Source organism: Acomys minous (genome assembly GCF_964271855.1).
Source record: "Acomys minous genome assembly, chromosome: 4".
Lineage (NCBI taxonomy): Eukaryota > Metazoa > Chordata > Mammalia > Rodentia > Muridae > Acomys > Acomys minous.
In genome coordinates this window covers 98,438,850-98,452,121 of record NC_140486.1, presented here as the reverse complement: position 1 = coordinate 98,452,121, position 13,272 = coordinate 98,438,850, and the positions used below count along the sequence as shown (strand labels likewise).

The 13,272-nt window shown below is 41.2% G+C and overlaps 1 long non-coding RNA gene across 1 annotated transcript; it reads left to right on the top strand.

The window, feature by feature from the left end:
• The first annotated feature begins 3,044 nt into the window (after nt 1–3,044).
• Nucleotides 3,045–12,817, top strand: LOC311596081. Its single transcript, XR_014778700.1, has 4 exons — nt 3,045–3,193; nt 9,365–9,464; nt 10,308–10,389; nt 12,605–12,817. It is a non-coding gene; the product is annotated as an uncharacterized lncRNA (long non-coding RNA).
• Nucleotides 12,818–13,272: the final 455 nt, after the last annotated feature.

Sequence of the window (13,272 nt, the reverse complement as noted above, 5' to 3'; positions counted from 1 at the left end):
GTGAAAATGAAAGCACATGATACTGTACTCAGTATTCTGAGCTGAGATCCCAGGGTACAGTTCTTGTTTGTTCTTTTTCCCTATGTGTTCAGCTTGCCCGTCGCCTATCTTCACCTCCACGTACCCAATGAAACCTTGTGCCCTTAGGCTCACCTGAGACCTTTCTGCTGGTCTGTATTACCGTTAGTCTCTCCTGACAGCTGGCCTTTCCAGGGTACATGGTAGGCGGCTATTTTCAACTTCATGTTGTTTTTCCTCTTTTCTTGGCACCCCTCATGTCACTCTCTAGAACTTTCCCTCATACCACTCAAACTGTCTCTCCCACGTGCTTCTTGTTCTTCAATCCTTTCTATTTTAGCCAGTCTGGGTTCTTTCTCACTCTTCTACCCAGGTTAGTTCAACAGGTCCTTTGAGAACACAGCCAACTTCCAAGTTTCAGCCCTGATTTCCACGGCAGATTGCCTCCAGACGTTGTTTTATCTCCCTACCCCGTGGCTTCTGGGAAGGGATTCTTCTACCTAGAGCCTGACCTCTCTACACAGCTGTGTAGTTTTTATCTTAAAATGAATGTGAAACTCAGAGTGGTGGTTTGTCCTTGCAATGCCAGCCTCTTTAAGGAAGAGGCGGGGGTGAGGTGGTAAGTTTAGCCTGCCCTACATAGTGAGGCCTGTATCAAAAGTTAAGTAATTAATAGAAAGTGAACACACTCAAATACCCCAGATTCCTTTTTTCTATGCTCTTCTCCTGGGAAATGGCTTGAGTTCACAGTTAAAGCTTGAGTTAGAACTTCATGCATTTTAAGAGTCTTCCTTTTTTTTTTTTTTTCTTTTTGACTCAGCAATTAGAACCAGTTTTATCAATTCGCCCTTCAGTGTTTCTGTGTTTTGGCTGCTCTCTCCTTTATGCCCCAGCTGGGCTCAGGCCTCTATTCTCTTGTACATTAACAGTCTCTGCAAGTCAGTAAGCACCACAGCCCTTCTCCTGATCTTCCTGCGTCTCTTAATTTCATTTCTGTATTTTCTCCACAGTGAGTCTGCAGAAATGCCATCAGGGTCTCATCGTTGCTCAGATTTCAATCCTTCACTGGTCTCCAAATGCTCTGCAAGCTAAAATCCTACTCACTGTGCAGGGGGGAAAACACCAGTCCCCATATGAGAAATGAGCATGACCACAAAGGTTCACCTTGAGTTCTCCCACATTTACCTGCCAAAGCAGGTTAAGACCCTCCCCCTCACTGACAGACATGACCACAGAATGATCTCTAGTGTGTGTTTTTCTATCTGTCTTCTTGTATTTCCACTCATTGCCTGCTTGGCGGACCCCTCTTTTTTTTCTCTAGGACATAAGCGGCACACTTCCTCCACTAAGCAGCTTTCCTTTCCAGCGGGTCACTCTTTCCTTGGCTGCCTCCTGAGCTTGTGCACATGCTCTTGTAGTCACACTTCCCAGACAGACAGTCTTGTGACCATCTGTTTACCCACTCAGTTTCCCCATTAGACAGAGATCTTAATATTCTTTTCAGATGTGACACATTTCGCAGATGACATTCAATAATGCAACACATTTCCCCCGGTATTTCCAACGAGGTAGCTAGAAGTCACTTTTTTTCCCTCCTAGTCACGAAAGTGTATTATAAGGACAGTGAGAGCGACAGATGATAATGACCCAGGATCTGCCCATGAACACGTTCATATGAATTTATTTTGATTTCAAAAGTCATTTAGAAATCTCATTCTGCAATCAGTCTGCCCAGTTTAAAATCCTGCTTCTATCCCTTTTGCCAAAAACCCAAAATAAACCTCATTCTCCACATAAACTTCAGTTGCTTTCTGTGTTGACCAAGTAGAGAAAGGTGTTGGGAGGATTAATACTGTTAGAAGTGAGTGAAGCAATTGCTTTGCTTTATAAATGCCACCAATTGACATGTATCAGTTGGTTTCTTGGCCAGTGAACAAGCCACTTAATGATTCTTTTCAATTCAATCTAACTTGATTCGGGCACTTTGAGGAAGGCACAGAAATAGTTATTCTTGAGCCTTTGCTCAATTCCAGTGACTAATGACGTTGGAAACATAACAGCATTGTGTAAAAAGGGGAAATGCACTATTTGAGAGCATCAAGTACACCATCTCTCTGCAGTGGACACTCAGCTGTTTATTCCTTTAACTTAACCACATCTCCAATTCAGGGAAGAAGAAGAAGAAGAAACTGGAGGCGGAACGATGGGGGGGGGATATGATGGAGTCGGCATCACCACGGCATCCACCAACTTGAACACGGACGAGAAAGTCCCTGAGTTATTGAGAAGAAATCTCAGTGTGGGCTGCTCTGAGTACAATATAAACCTTGTCCGTTACAGGATTCCAGCTGTCACTTTACTGCCTCTAATTTCCCATTAGTGGCTCCGTGTCTGGGAAAAGGTGTCTGGCCTCCAGGAGAGGCACTAAGGTCAGCACTGGTGTTCGTGCCTCTGCCAGCATTCCAAAGAGTGTTTAAACAAATCCCACTGCAATGATCATTTATCTACACTTAATTCTTCTGAGTATTATTCGTGATTATGAGTCTCCTTCTCACCGCCCAGCTCTCATCAGGACATGGGATGCTGGCATAGCATAGGAGTCTTTATAAAGTATGATGCGGAGGCGTTCCCTCCTGGAGGAGGAGAGTGAATTGTGACGATAAGGTGGGGTGGGCTCTGTTATCTTATTCTTCCCCTTTTGATTCCACAGATACACGTCTCTGACTCTACATGTAATGCCAAAAGGTGTGTGTTCTAGCTCTGTGTGTGTCCTACTCTGCCCACTTACATGACAGGCTACTGGGCATTGTGCTGGTGGAATTCGATTGTGTTGTCTGGCATAGTAGAGCAGCACCCTGTGGGCATTACTACTTACACAATTTCTCTAATAAGAAAAAACACCTCCTCTTAAGTTAAGAGATGAGTCCATGCCAAAAGACTTCTCCCATTCTTCATATTTGTAAGGTTCTTCTCTAGTGTGGGTTCTAGAATGTTCTTTCAGGATTAATAATTGGAGAAAGAACTTGTCACATTCTGTACATTTGTACGTTTCTCCAGTGTCAACTCTTTTGTGTCTAGTAAGATGTGAGGACTTACTCAAGTATCTGCCATATTCCTGGCATTCATAGAGGTTTCCTTGAGCCAACAATCCTAGGTAAAGAACAAGATTTGAAGAGTAAGTGAAATGTTTTTATTTTTATTTTTATTTTTTGTTTTTTGTTTTTTTTAACCAGGAACTACTAGAATCTTTGAGCAGTTGAGGGGATGTTACACTCGCAGGGATTTTCAGAGGCTTTGTCTTCAGATTGAGGATGTGCATCCTGTGATGGTCACCTCACCGGTGAGCTTTGCAGAGCCACACATGGATCCCATTCTATCCATCTTCTCATTGTAGACAGTGAGATGTCTACAGGAGACACAGCGAGGCTCTCTCTTTCTCTCTTTCTCTTCATCATATATGTCTTAGTCTTAAATCTTTCTGAAGCTTTGAAAGCTCAAGTAATGAAATGCAGGTGGACCCCTTTGACACCCAGAATGTAAAGCCGCACAGTTAGTTAGACTATTCAACAGTTAAAGATGCCAGCCTTGTGGTTTCAGCATCCATATTGCTCCAAACCTTGGAATCAAGATTGCTTAGTTCTGAGTACATCATTGATCTTGACGTACCCAGCAGTTAGAATAGAACAATTATAGTAAGATAGTATGATATATTTAAGAAAATGCACAATAGGGGTGCATGCATGAAACCTCAATGCCATCTTCTGAGAATTTTGATTGGCAGTTATAGCATCAGTCATTGGTCAGCTCCTGGCCAGGCCCTATGCTTAAAGGACTCAATCAGCATGCATCAGTTGGTCATAGTATTTCCTATTAAGCAGCACAATTAACATTGCTTATCCTGGGCCCGTGTCTAGCTCCTGCTTGGCTCTACCGAGTTCAACTCTTTCAAGCTGATGTGTGGGGTTTTATGAGAGCCCATTGTTGAGGCTTATCCTAATGCCATTCCCGTTACAAACCAATTCCTCAGCTGGCGTTAAAAAAAAATAATATGCAGGCACTTATATTTCTGGCAGTGCTTTTCCATACCATCACACGGCAGATACCCAAAGTCAAAAACCCCGCAGTGCTTCCGATATCACTGTCGTGATGCTCCTTTAGCAAGGCTGAGGCAGATGGTGGTCCAGAAGGGGTGGGAGACCTCAGCTCTCACGCTCTCAAAAATCAGAACAAAGCGGACACAACTCTGCCAGAGCTTGCAATTTTTGGCCTCAAATATAGTTGGACCTCATCCTTATGTTGCTCTATCTTTCCCCCACCTTCTGTGTGGAGACATTGCCTGTCTCAGTCACTGTGCTGTCTGTAAATCCTGCCAACACTGGCAAGTGTGCGTGGTCCAAACCATCGAATCCGAGATGCAGGAGGTACCAGTTCGCTAGTCCCCTCCTGGTGAGAGAAGAAGTGGCCCGGGGCATGCTCTGTGTGGAGCTTGATGGTGTTTCCCAGGACGGAAAAAATTTTAATTCTGCTCATCAACAAGTGTTCTTACTTCATGAACTGAGTATTTTCTTTGAAGTTTAGCTGATGGTTGTGTCTGAATGATAAGAAATTATTAGATTATATGAAACTATAGTAATCCAACTGGATGGTTCCCATTGTGACAATCATATTGAAAGATGGGATTTAGTCATGAGACTTATTACAAAGCTTTCATGATAAACTCGAAACAGATTTTATTGAAATAAAGTGCCCTGTCTTAATTATAGTCATTTGTATTTTCACACTTTTAATCAAGGAATAGTGTTTGGTGGAATCAGACCTCATAGTGATCTTTACAGTTGAAGTATGCACAAGCATTTTAAGTTAGTATTTTCAGTGTCACAGTCCTTTTGAAGACTGTGAGCTTCCATTTATCTGCTTGTTGATAGGACTTTTCTTCTTTTGAAGAATTCAAATGACAGCACCCAAGGCAGTGGTGGTTTGATAGTTTTACACTCAATGCTGTCATTTATGCCCCTTTTGTGTCTAAATTTTTGCTTGTGCTCTTTGCTAATGTCACTTTATTATCCCTTTCATCTCTATCTGAATTTGCTCTGTAGACACACTACTCGCTGAGCTGAAGGGGGGACATTGCCACTCAGTTAAATTTAAATCAACATCCATGTGCCATGCCTCTTAAGAAAATACCCTGTCATTCTTTCTCCGTGAACACCACGGGAGAACCATTGAAAAAATTTAGAATCAGTAAATACAAAGTTACAAAGGTCTCTATACTCTTATTCTCCTAGCGGATACTAGGAATTCACTACATGAAGTCTTTCAAGAAAACTATTGATTTATTACTAATCTAGTAAAGAAAATGGCAAAGGAAGTAATTTAATTATATAATGCTATTACTTTTGCATAATAAGGGCAGATGAAGAAGAGTAAGATGAATTTTCTATCTGAGGAAGTAAGACCAGACTTCATGGAGGAGGTAGCCCTTGACCAAGAAATGTATGAATTAACCAGGAAGGCAGAGGAGAGGAAGATGAATGAGAAAAAGATAGTTTGAGTATAAAGAGCTGTGTAGAACTGAGGTGATGTTGCATACTCGGGACTGTCTAGGCAGCTCACACAGCTGTAATATGTGGTTCATGGAGCAGAAGACTTCATGGGGAATGGAGATGCGGCTCAGCCAGAAAAGCACCTGCTAGGGAACTATGAAGACCTAAGTTTTGGTCCCCAGCATCAACTTAAATGTCAGGCAAGGTGGGGTGTGTCTATGTATCCCCAGAACTGGGGGAATGGAGACAGATCTCCAAGGCTCATGGTCCAGCCAGTTCAGCCAAATACTGAGAGACCCATCTCAACAATCAAAGCAGACAATCAAAGAAGACACCTGACGCTGCCATTTGGCTTCCAAATATATTCACACGTATCATTAATTAGAACAAGGAAAATAATACATTGAAGTAGGACAAGACTAGGCATGTGCTAATGATATATATTTGGATTCTTCGTGCAATAAAGGCTGAGTAAATTCACTAAGAACAGAGAATCCAGGGAACATCCTAATTGCAGCATCAACTGGACTTGGCCAATCACTAATTAAAAATAGATAGGCTTGCTTCTTATGCAGATAGACACAGCGTATGCTATGCCGAAGATGCCAAATCTGTGAAAAAACAAAGCTTGAACTGAGGTTGTGTTGAATGGGGTATGTGAATGAGATTTGCCAGGGCAATTGCTCTGTAGACGTTTAATATAAAGAATCTGTTGCTCAAGCAATGGGCATTTGAAAGTCACCAGTACCAAAAAGGCTGTGGTTACCAAGCAGCATTTGTTGGCATGGACACTATTGCAAAGGGCATAGCCATCATCATAAGAGGCCAAGAAGAAATCTTCAGAGAAATAGGAAGAGTAGGGAAAGGTGACGTGAGAAAAATAACAGAATGACTGAAAGCTGTAAAAATACTGAATAACAATACTGAGTAAATGCTATATGGAGAGAGAAAATAAGAGTGAGCGCACACAGTAACAAACATAAAAGCTTTCCTTCTGACAACTTTAGAAAAAATTCAAGCTGAAGTGCCATTGACTAGAAGTGGCTGCCCATATAGAAACACAGACAAAAAAGGACACAGTCCCAAGTGAGTTTGGACTCAAAGTATGTGAAAAGGGTGTCAAGAGACGAAGTCAGTGCAGAGGCCAGGCTAAGGAACCCGAACTTTATCTCAGAGGCAACATCAAAGCCTTGCGAGTAGGGCAGAGATAATTTCAGAGCAGTGCTTCAGGAAGACCATTCTGACAGCTCTGAGGAGGAAGTGTGGACTGGAGCCAGCACGACAATGGAGATAAGCCGAGGGCTGTAGGGGATCCCAGCCAGAGAGAGGGGGACCTTCATGAGGGTCTAGCAAGTTGGCAGTCGTCCCATGACTGCTTTCTGACATTTGATTTTCTGTCTGAAAACACGTGGCCTCTCACTGGATCCAAGAGCTCCTGATAGCAGCTTGCCCAAGATAGATCAGAGTGAGGTTGCACATTATAGTGACATTGTATGATTACCCTTGGCTTTCGGTAGGACAAGACTTTAGCCTGCACTTCACCATGGCCCCAGCTCTAGTCTTAAAGGGTGAAGAGGTAGCAGAACCATTTCAGAGTTGTTCAGATACAGGGCTGAGTCACCTCTGTGCTTTGTGAGTGCCATTTGCACGGCATGATTTCTACCAATCATTTTCTACTCTAGCTCCGACCTCATCATAGATTCAAAAATCAGTCTGTATTTGAAAGTAGTGGTAGTCACCTAGAGATGTGTCCCCTGACCCCAGACAACATCTAGAGCCATTTTGGTTATAACAATTCATCAGGAAGAGATAGGTTGTTGTTGGCTTCTAGAGGGGTAAAGATGTTGCTTAGAATCGGGCTTCTCAGCATCAGAGCCACCCTGACAGCAAAGGACTACCAGCTCTCAGGTAGCAAAGTTAATCAAGCAAACCAAGGACTGGGATATTATTTTTTGAGGAACAGCATCTTATGACATTCCTTATCATAAAGATGTATGTTTCTGGGTATCTCCTTCCAGTTGTATATGCTTCCATTACCAACGGAATACAAAATTGACTGTGGCTTGGCTATCCCAAGCCAAAATTTATTTTTAAAACTCTTGTCAAGTTCCTGGCACTTTTCTAGCCATGCTTTATCAGAGCTGAATGCCTCCAACTTTGTCACACCTTTAGACCATGGACAGATAAAACCAAAAGGGTCAGTTCCAAGTAGTTATGTTTACCGGATTTGAGGCACAATTATTAGAATTTTTGAGCACCTATAAAGTTCTTTTGCATCCACGACAATGCTGACCTCCTACAGTGATGTTCTGTTATTGGAAGGGGCCTGAGAGGAGAATGCACTGATCTTCATATTTGCATATTGAGACCAAGGCACAGATATTAAGCTATTTACTGTCTCTCTAGCATAGTACCGTCACTGTCTCCTTTTTGTTAAGAAAATAGATCGTGTTTGTGCTACAATCCTCTCTTCCCAGGATATTTCTAGGAAAGAACAAATTCTGGCAGGATGCAATAGGTCTATGCCTTTATAAGGCAGGAGAAAATTCACACTTCCCACAGCTACTAAAAATGCATTGGGTTTATATTAGAAATAATCTGTACCTTCAGTAAAGCTCCCTTTTTGCCACATTATGACTTCCATTTTTTTCTAGCCAGTATTTATGATGTTAAAAAAACAACATTCAAACAAAAACACTGCGTTTACCATAAACTTAAACATATGTCTGTGAGGCAGTATATTCTGTGAATGGATATTCAACAATTCAAGCAAATGGTTAAATTTTTTTTTCTGATGTTAGGTATTATGCACTCATATAAACTAAAGGCATAGAATTAGCAATAGGTCTTCCAAGGGTCCCAGGAGGGCAGCCTGGGATGAAGGCTGAGCCCTGTGCACCCTCTCTGGGTACTGAGCACCCAGAAGCTCTTCCTTGGATGCATGCAAATGTCTTCTTGAAATTTCATATATTTTCCATTTTGACACTGAGGGGGCGCAGGGAGTCACCATGAGAGTCACCTTTCTAGCAAGTGCCATAACTCAGCCTACGAATGGTGAAAAAGTCTGTGATAAAAATATGATTGTAAAGACCCTTGTAACTGTTCTTTCTTTGAAATGCATTTTTCATATTTGCTGGGTAGCTTAACATCCAAAGAATGGGGACTATGACCATCTAGGTGATAGCCTGAATAGCAAAGCACAGGCTGCTCTGCCCTGCATACCTTTGCCACGGCACGTGTCTCACTATATTTAAATTATCTCTGTATGGCCGTTTCCTTCATTAGAATGAAGATCTTGAGCTAAATATGTCTATTCAGTTTTTCTTTTCTTTTCTTTCTTTCTTTCTCTCTTCCTCCCTTCCTTCTTTTCTTTATCTCTTTCTTTCTTTTTAGTTTGCAGTGTATAGCCTGATTATAAGCACGGAAGTCTGAGTAGGTGGGTGAGTGCATGCCTGGGTGGAAGCCCTGAGAGAGATGAAAAGAGACTGTTTATCTGGCACCAAAGATACTTGTAGCATATACTGTTAATGGCTCTTCAGGGCAAAACTATTTGAACTTCAGGTAAAAGATATTTAAGAACGGCTCCACCATTTAGGGTTCTGATTTTTTAATAAGTGGAAAGACTTCACATAGATTATATTTATTCCCATGCACATTGTGAAATTTTGAGAAGGAATACAGTTCACAGTATTTCAGAAAATGTGTAGTAGTAGGACAACTACTAACTTGTCCGGCAATTGCATTCATGAACCTGTTTGCTAGAGCCTGTGTTCATCTTCGGTTCTTTCACAAATCATCTTTAGAAGGAAGTTCAGAGCCACATGTGAGAAATAAAAAGAAACTTGAGAGAAGAGACATTGGGAATGAGACTCTCATAGCAAGCACTGTGAGTTTATGCAAAAGGTGAATTTTCCTTTTTTTCCTGTTTATTTTTTATTAATTTATTCGTATTACATCTCAATTGTTATCCCATCCCTTGTATCCTCCCACTCCTCCCTCCCTCCCATTTTCCCCTTACTCCCCTCCCCTATGACTGTGACTGAAGGGGACCTCCTCCCTGTTTATATGCTCATAGGGTATCAAGTATCTTCTTGGTAACCTGCTATCCTTCCTCTGAGGCTAACCAGGCCTCCCCATCCAGGGGACGTGGTCAAAAATGGGGCACCAGAGTTCACATGAAAGTCAGATCTCACTCTCCACTCAACAGTGGGGAATGTCCTGTCCATCGGCGAATTTTCTTAAGAGAACTATTGAAATGTGTTGAGCCCACATTCACAAGCAAGAAAAATATTAACGCGATTTGGAGAGGAGGAGTTTCCAAGTTGAAAACATGGCATTGAACTTACTTTTTTGCATGTTTACCCTTCAGTAGTCCAGACGTATGGCAGTGAATTAAACTGCTTTTTGTGTTTTTTATTAAAATACCTAACTAAGGTGTAAACCCTTCCACCAACAACTCATGGCATCATCTTCGAAGATGCTTGTTTTCTTTCCACTCTAGACACCTGGACTCCTTTCTGTCTTTCAAGAATGTTAAGCACTCACTCATAACAAGGCCCTTGTGTCACCTTTTCCTGACCTCTAGAAAACAGTCCCTTTATCACTGCCATCTCCCACATAGCTTCTCCTTAACATAATTTTGCCTGCATAGAATATTCTACAACTACCTTACAGCATCTACTACTATCTTGCTTATATTCTCCATTTCTATCAGGCTACTGACACCCACTTTATCTATACCGTCAGTGAATATTTGTTACTTTCCTTCACTGAGCTACAGCCTTACTAAAAGCACTGGATGACATGCCAAAGGCGTGCTGGAAAGAAGGTGAGCATGTTCTTGGTCTTCATAAAGCCCTGGGCTTAGGTGAGCTTAGGTCTTCTCTGTCCTCACTTCCCAGGACAAATTAGGAGAAATTCTTTACCATATTTGACAACACAGGAACACCAAAGATGTACACTAGTTGTAAATTTTGTAGAAAATTGACAAAAATGGAAGGATAGTTCATTCATAATATTACTACAAATTCAGTGCATCTTTGTAAGCGGTAAAGTGTCTTAGAACCACATATTACTATTACTAATGTTATCTGGCAACCACTTTTCGTTTACCTTTTGTGTTTCTGAGCCAAATTAATGAAAAATGACCTATCCCTCTAATGAATAATTTGTCCCCAGGCATAAATTGGATGTAGTCATAAACACATTAGCAGTTTCAGGCTCACTGGTTTTAAAACTCTGATGTTGGAAGGGACCTTAGGGATCAACTAGCACAGCCCCCTCATTTTCGTATTTATGCTTACAGCACTAATTATTACAATCTGCGGCCATGGGCAATGGTCGGAAGGCATTAACAGACCCACAGGAGTGCTCCACCAACCTGGCCTCTAATTGCCAGTTACAACTCAATCCTGGCATGAGAGGGAATTCATTTCCCCCCATTGCTGTGAATGGATAGCCTTAGTTCACAGCAAGTGTTTCCATACAAAAATGAGGTGGGTGCGGGGGACACACTGAAAATCAACAGAGATATTTCTGTGTCTGGACAAAATAACCTGGGTTGAAAATCAACTCAGTGTTGTGAGCCATTCTAACATGGGCAACTTGATGTCAGAATTCAGTGGGTTGAAAAGAGCTTATCGTGCAAGAGTGAGGTCCAGAGTTCGGATCTTTAGAGCCTGCACAAAAGCTTGGTGTGAGAGAGATCTGTTAGTCACAGAAAGTGGGAGGCAGAGACAGGGAATTCCCACAGAAAGCTGGCAAGTCAATTAGCTGAAACAGTGAACTCCAGGTTCACCAGTCCTTGCATCCTGAAGAAGACACTCAGTGCCAAAATTAGGCCTCAACATGACGTTCACACATAGATGTTCACCTTCACACACATGGAACATACATACCCAGTGCACATGTGAGCATACATTCACACACATACCACACACATATTTTAATACATAGGAAGAATAGTGAAATAATCCATTTTATGTATATATGCACTCTATTGTGTGTTAGATTAATACATGTTTATATATAGATCCCGCTTGTTGAAAATAGTTTCATAAATTGTACAACATTTAAATGACTTTTTATTTCTATAATACACAACATCTGGTTTAACTAACTTTCACATGCACTCACTCATCACCTCTGGGTTGGGGACATGGGCTAAACTGTTTACCAAATGGGTTTTCAAGCCTGGCCCCACTGTTAAAATTAAACAGGGCTAAACACTCAAACATCATACTTTCAGATGAATAATAACTCCAAGCAATAAACTGCCTTAGATAGAGATCTGTGTTTTGTAATGAAAATGTAATCATAAAACTCACACTGGAGTTTCTATCCTGCCAAGCCAAGTTACCATCAACAAACATGTTAATACCTGCCAGCACATTTCAGCACCTTAATGTCAGAAAATCAGGAAATGCCAATTTCTCCCAGAACTCAACAGATTCCACCTACTTAGGCATCTCCCAACTTGTGAGTTGAATGTAATTTTACAACTTTGATTACTCAATCAATGATATCCATCTTTTAGGGATTGTGTTTCTTATTCGAGAGTCAAGTGGTAATTTATAGCAAAGGTGTTTTTTTTAATGAAATGTTTCCAGTGTTTCGCAGTGCTCAGCTCCTTTAACAAGGGCGTTTTATGACAGAATTATTCTATTGCTTGCTCATGTCCCTTGTTGTGCCTAATCCCATGTGTCAAGACAAATGTTTTCTATCATCCGGACTCCTTTATACATTTTATGATTTATTTGTAGTCATTTTTTCCCCACAAACATTTATTGAGCTCCTTTTCTAAGGCAGGCAACAGTATGTTAAGTTTTATTCAAAGATGAATAAAACATAGTCCCTTGCCACCAGGTGCACACAAGGTAACAAGATAGGCACTTATGTAAATTGATGCCTGCAATCCACTTTTGTAAATAAAGTAATCAGGTTGTGGGTGCAGACACTGAGGCTTCAAGTGAAGGGACACTTCTCAGCAGAACAAGAGAAGCCTGCAAAGAGAATAAAGTATGGGTTTTTTTTTTAATCTACAGAAGTAAGAGGTTCCTAGAAAATAGAAGAGACCAGAAGATGATAGATGCAGAAAAGAAACAAGGAGGCTCATGAGTGGACATTCACATAAAGAGTAGGAGGAGGAGGAACCTGGAGAAGCCAGCTTAGAATGACACTGATGAAATGGGGCCGAAATACCTTACGGAGCCTAATGCCAAAAGAGTTGGATTTTTTCCTCCTAATAAAATGAAACATTACAGGGTATTAAACTATTAATTTAGACATCTAAAATTATTTCCTGTTATTTTACCTGTCAATTAAAAATTAACTTTTTTTTTGGCATTTGGATTGCCTGTATTTCTACTAAGAATAGCTTTAACACAAGGATCTGAAGGCTGTGGAATGCCCTATACCAAATGTGAATAGGGACCCCACAGAGAGAATTATGCCCACATCCACCTTGGAGAATAAATTGTGGACCAACCTCTGATGTCCCTATGGCCATGGCTTGTAATCCACAAATTAATAGATGTCTGGACTGTACCAAAAAAAAGCATTAAAAGAAATATTTTCCCCATATTATCTACAACCTTATTCATTCCATTGGACAGTCACCCTCTCTGAAAAGCCTATGAAGTCACAAGCATCTTACTTGGGTGGTACACATAAGTGTGTGAGCATGTAAAGACCGGGTCACCCAAAAGACACC